Source organism: Herpailurus yagouaroundi, unplaced genomic scaffold (genome assembly GCF_014898765.1).
Source record: "Herpailurus yagouaroundi ecotype Mexico unplaced genomic scaffold, PumYag 139, whole genome shotgun sequence".
NCBI classification, from domain to species: domain Eukaryota; kingdom Metazoa; phylum Chordata; class Mammalia; order Carnivora; family Felidae; genus Herpailurus; species Herpailurus yagouaroundi.
In genome coordinates this window covers 2,839,825-2,845,579 of record NW_024412394.1, presented here as the reverse complement: position 1 = coordinate 2,845,579, position 5,755 = coordinate 2,839,825, and the positions used below count along the sequence as shown (strand labels likewise).

The following is a 5,755-nucleotide window of genomic DNA, read 5'->3' as shown; positions in this document are numbered from 1 at the left end:
GAGAAGAGGGAGTCCTTTTGCCCAGAGTCCCTGAGCAAAAATGCAGCTTTCCCTTCAGGAAGGGTTTCCGGGGTGCCTGGGTGGCTCAGTCGGTTGAGTGTCCAAATTCAGCTCAGGTCATGATCTCACAGGTCGTGGGTTTGAGCCCCGTGTTGGGCTGTGTGCTGATAGCTCAGAGCCTGGAGCCTGCTTTGGATTCTATCTCTCTCTCTCTCTCTCTCTCCTGCCTCTCCCCTGCTTGTACTCTGTCTCGAAAATAATTTTTTTTTTAAAAAAAGGGCTTCTGCTTTGTAACACTCTCCAGCAACGGGGATTCCTTGTAATCAGAAAAAAATTAGACAGGAGGCAGTGGATGTAATCAATCTGTGGATAGCTGTCTCCAGATACCTGACGTTGCTTCTGCCTACGTGACTGCAAACACAGGGTGGTTGCGTCCTCTTCTGTGTCACAACCAGCTTGTGAAATGGCAAAACCGTCCCCACTTATTTCAGGCATTCCAGCAGCTAACTTTGGTCCCACTTAATATAACCAACTAGCCTGTGCAGTGGCTTCAATGGATGTATTTGTGTATTAGGAGGGGTGTCAACCTTCTGCAGTACTAAGCCACCTTCTTTTTCTAAGCTTATCTTCTTTATCCTCTATAGAAGCCAAATATGGATCAAATGTATCAAAAAAAAATGTTGAATGTGGTTTCACAGGGGCTGAATGCTTATGTAACCAAATGCCATTTTGGAGCTAAATCTGAGCCAGCAGGAACAGGGCATTTTCAGGATTTAGAAAGGTGTATTAAAAGGCTTAATTCAGACAGGTGTATTTTTCTTTTTTAGAAAAGAAGCGCTTTAACTACTTGTTTTAAGTTCTCGTGGGAAAACACAAGCCCACAGTTCTTGCAACCTTTGTCCCACAGACTGACTTCCTTTCAGGGGTCCAAACAAAGGGACATATTGAAATACTGGTGTCTGGGGCACCTGGGTGGCTCAGTCGGTTAACTCTCTGACTTCAGCTCAGGTCATGATCTCACGGGCCATGAGTTTGAGCCCTGTGTCGGGCTCTGTGCTAACATCTCAGAGCCTGGGCCCTGCTTCTGATTCTGTGTGTGTTGTGTCTCTCTCTCTGCCCCCTCCCACTTGTGCTCTGTCTCTGTCTCTCTCAAAAATTAATATTAAACACACACACACACACACACACACACACACATATGTATATATATTGAAATACTGGTGTCTGGATTGAGAAAGTAAACAACTTTAATGACCAGGTAGCACATCTTTATGCAAATCAGGTAATTAAAAAAGTTTTTTTTAATGCTTATTTGTTTTTGAGAGAGAGACAGTGTGAGCAGGGGAGGGGCAGAGAGAGAGGGAGACACAGAATCCAAAGCAGGCTCCAGGCCAGCTCTGAGCTGTCAGCACAGAGCGCAATGCGGAGCTTGAACCCACGAGCTGTGAGATCACGACCTGAGCTGAAGCCAGACGCTTAACCAACTGAGCCACCCAGGCGCCCGCAAGCCAGGTAGTTTCAAATTATTTGATTTTGATAAAATTCAATGAGCGCCTCCTGGAATTGTCAGTTGATGGGTCATTAAAACAAGCTTTGGTGATGGTTACTGCATGATTTTTGGCAAATTCTTTGGAAGGAGTTGCAAAAGAACTCCGAGAATTACATTGCTGATGGCAAAACTCTTTTTATTCCCATCTACTTGTTTCATATAAGCCAATTGTCTTGGTCATTACCAAAAAAAAAAATAGGAACAGAACGACACAGGACCCGTTGAGAAAACTCACCTCCCTTCTACTGAGGTAGTATTTGCAATAAGACTTCATTTATCAAAAAATGATGCTGTACATTATTTTGATTAATCCTGCAATAAGAATCCTTGCAATAATAGGTAGAAAGTTTTTAGAAGACTACGATCACAGGAAATGTTTTTAAAAATTGAATTTCAGTGTAAATGCACATTTCTGTGGTAAAGAAGTATCATAGGATGATCAATAAGAACTTTCAGGCATAAAATTATACTACTTGAGGATAAACTTCTGCAAGAGTAAAATGTAATAAAAACGCAAATTCAAGGAGAAAAAGGAATAACGTAGCGTTTCTTGTAGTTAACAAAGTCGTTTTACTGTATTTACATATAAATGGATGATGGTGGGCATCAAACTGCTGTAGTATTTAAACTCCGCTGGATGGCATTCAAAGCTGATGTAACACTTTTATTTTTAAAAATGTTTATTTATTTTGAGAAAGCACGCGCAGTGAGAGGGGGGCAGTGAGAGGGAGAGAATCCCAAGCAAGCTCCACACTCAGCGCGGAGCCTGATGAGGCGGGGGCTCGGTCCCACTACCATGAGATCTTGACCCGAGCCAAAATCAAGAGTCAGACGCCCAACCAACTGAGCCACCCAGGTGCCCCTGTAACACTCTTATTGTAAAGTGTCAATTTCCTTTCCAGTTTGTTTGCTTTTATTTAATCTTCTTGCCTAGTGACTCTAGCTGGAACCTCCAGTTCAATACTGAAGAGAAGTGGTAAGAACGGACATCCCTGTCTTATTCCTGACCTTAGAGGGAAGGCATTCAGTCTCTCACCATTAAATACGATGTTAGCTGTGGGGGTTTTCAGAGATGCCCTTTATCAGATTGAGGAAGTTCCCTTCCTTTTCCAGTGTGTTGAATGTTTCGCATGGGGGTAGTTTTCAAGAGTTATTTTAGTAAGTTAGGGGAGCAAAGTGTTCGAAAGCTCAAGTTCAGGCTCCTTGGACACCCTGTCCCTGCTATACCCTCGGCAATAAGCACAGTCCTGCACATATAAGAGGCCCAACAAACATTTGTCGAGCAAACTGTGTCCCACCTCCCCCCTGGCATTTTACTCTCTAGTGACGCTACGGTGTTTAGGCCCCGCCCCTACTCCCCAATACCGTGCTTATGTGGCCAGAGTTCTCTCCCCTCTCTTCTGTTCCCAGCTGGCACCGATTCATGCTTTCCAGCGCTGTCCAGATGTCATCTCATTCAGGAGATCCCTCTCTCCCCATCCCTCCTCAGATCCTGAGCTGTCGGGGTCTCCTTCTTGTGCTGCCATGGTACTTCGTGATTCGACCATTGTGCTCTGTGTGAATTATTTATTTACCTGTCCATCCCTCGCTAAACTAGATGGGCGATATGGTTTGTGGCCAACAGTGTGGAATCAGGAACCTGACAGCCCAGATTCAAAACCCTGCCTCTTACAACTTTGGGTGGCCTTGGTTATTTATTTATTTATTTATTTATCTATTTATTTATTTATTTAGAGGGCGCAAGTGAGTGAGGGACAGAGAGAGAGAAAGGGAGGGAGGGGGGGAGGGAAAGCTGGGCCTCACCTGAAGTGGGCCTTGTATTCCACCTGATGCGGGGCTCAAACTCACTCAGTGCGGACTCACAAACTGTGAGTTCGTGACCTGAGCAGAAGTCAGATGCTTAAAGGCTGAGCCACCTAGGCGCTCTGGGCGGCCTTGGTTATGCCTCAGTTTCCTCATCCGCCAGAGATGCTGATAATAGCACCGATTTGGTAGTGTTGTTTGACAGCTGAGCGACAACAGTGTCTAGTAAACAGTAATTATTTTATGAGGTAGCTATTAAGTCCTATAGGGCAAGGAGTTGGTGTTTTCCTTCTCTGCTTCTCACGGCCCTGGCCTGCGGGCGGGCGCTCAATAAATTCGTCACGAAGGGTGAGCGTGGCGGAAAGTACCTGCGAGAAGGAAAAGCAAGATGGGTTCAACATGGCACAGCGGGTAGATTCCAGAATTCGAGGGTGTAAACCATTGCTGTGTATTGCCTACACTGCCTTCGCTCTGCCCCTGAGATTGCCAGACTGGAGAAATTAAATCCCTGTCGTTATGGGCTTCCTCTCCCTAGGGTCACATAAGAGCTTGGGAGGTTTAGGCACTGCTCAGAAAATAGGGTACATACTTCCAATCTTCAGTCCGTTATTTTTATTGTCCAAGCCTGCATGGCCCCTGGAACGTATTTAGTATAGCAGAGCACCTTTGCCTGGCCTGGCAGCCTCCTGGGGGCACTCCACCTCACGATGTTTATAATTTCCCTTAAAACATTTCGGCATACATCCTGGGAACCAAGGACAGGGAAGCATAGTCTAGGTGAGAACGTTCTTCTGGTACCTACAGAACCATAGAGAGGATTCGATGTATCCCTGTTTTGGCAACTCACCTGGAGAGGAGGGGCCGTAAAACTTTCTGAATCGTTCCCCTGGTGGTGGACTCCCATGTTTCTTTCTTTTTCTTTAATTGGCATTTTTCGAGAAACGAACCCACCCTTCCAAAAGAAAATACTTGGAGCATATTAAAACCTTTGGCAAAGACAGAATGACATTTGTAGGCACTACTCATAGTTACCCCCAGGGGCAGCTTGTACTGTAATCTGCAATTCCTCTGCCAGGGGTGGTTTGCGAACATCCTAGTCAGAAGATGGCTTCAACCAAGGGTTCAGGGTAATCGATTACCACGGATCCCGCCAACGACAGCTTTTTAAAACGACAATCATTACGCAAACTAACATCAGCTCCCCTCGTGAGAGGAAACCTGCTTCTGATGTCACCTCTGGGGTTGATCAGGATTGGAACAGCATAACGAAGTTGAAAGCAGACTCCCTCTCTGGTTCTCTGATGCCTCCTATGTGGGAGACAGAGTCCTCCCTCTGTGACACGGTTGCCCCACCCTGAGTAAAGCTTTGATGCATGCCGTGGCCAGAGCCTCCAAACGGACAGAGAGACCTCAAAGAAGCTAGTGTGCCTGCCTGCTAATGAGTGTTTAATAAATGGTGTGTGTGTGTGTGTGTGTGTGTGTGTGTGTGTGTGTGTTTGGTTGTGGCAGATTTTAGACTGCCACTTTTTCTTTATGTATTCTGGGAGTAAGGATGTGAAGCAGGCAACCCCTCGTCACTCCGGACTTCTCTGGCAGCTACTGTAACCGACAAAAAAAAAGAAGGCCGAGTTGGACGTGACCATCTTAGGTCAGTTTGCAACACCTTGCTGTCTCCCTGGAGCACTTCCAGGGAGCAGGGCGAGGGCTCTAGCTGCCTCTGGAACCACCGATCTCTGTCACCTCCTCATTGCCAGAGAATCTCCTGCTTCCTCTAACTTTCCTGCGGTGGGCAGAGCATCCAAAATGATGGAGACACCAAGACCTCAGAGAACTTACATAGTTTCCCGTCTCACCAAGCCAAGCCTTTTATTCTTTCATCTCCTCCCCCTAGTCTCCCCAACCCTTCACTCCAACACAATTCCCTCGTGAAGCTCAAGCTTTCATAGAAAAGAACAAAAAACAAACGAAGTCGGGAAGGGGGCTGTCTCCAAGCAGCTTCTGTTCTCAAGCCTCTCCAGGGACCAGAGAGCCCAAAGGGCTGACTTACTGGCTTAAAAAATGCTAGCCACCTTGGGTGTATCCTATAGACTGCCCAGACAGGCTGTGCTGGATATTCTGTTTTCCCTCCAGATTAACCCTCCACCCGTCTCCACCCTCTCTGTGTCCTGGGCAGCTGGCTTGCGTGGACTGCATCACCCAGGCACCCTTGCCTTCTAACTTGAAGTGGGTTCAGTCAATGGGAGGCACTAGCCTGAGAGGATGAGAAGCAAAGAAGTTGGGTATTTAAATCCCTGCTGGGCAATGGCTTTGTCCTTTTATCAAGGGACACAGCTGCTGTCAGGCACTTCTTTCTTATCACTACAATTCTGATATGGGTTGAATTGTGCCCCCCGCCTCCCCCCC

The 5,755-nt window shown here is 46.6% G+C and overlaps 2 long non-coding RNA genes across 2 annotated transcripts in view; one reads left to right on the top strand and one right to left on the bottom strand.

Moving 5' to 3' along the window:
- Positions 1 to 1,125: 1,125 nt before the first annotated feature.
- LOC121029352 (uncharacterized) overlaps positions 1,126 to 5,755 on the top strand; it is a 19,005-nt gene continuing 14,375 nt past the window's right edge. Inside the window, exon 1 of the long non-coding RNA XR_005789691.1 lies at positions 1,126 to 1,136. This is a non-coding gene — a long non-coding RNA (uncharacterized LOC121029352). The remainder of the gene's footprint in view (positions 1,137 to 5,755) is intronic.
- LOC121029350 (uncharacterized) lies at positions 3,574 to 4,046 on the bottom strand. The gene is made up of 2 exons (XR_005789689.1): positions 3,942 to 4,046; positions 3,574 to 3,720 (listed from the first exon to the last, which is right to left on the bottom strand). It is a non-coding gene; the product is annotated as an uncharacterized LOC121029350 (long non-coding RNA).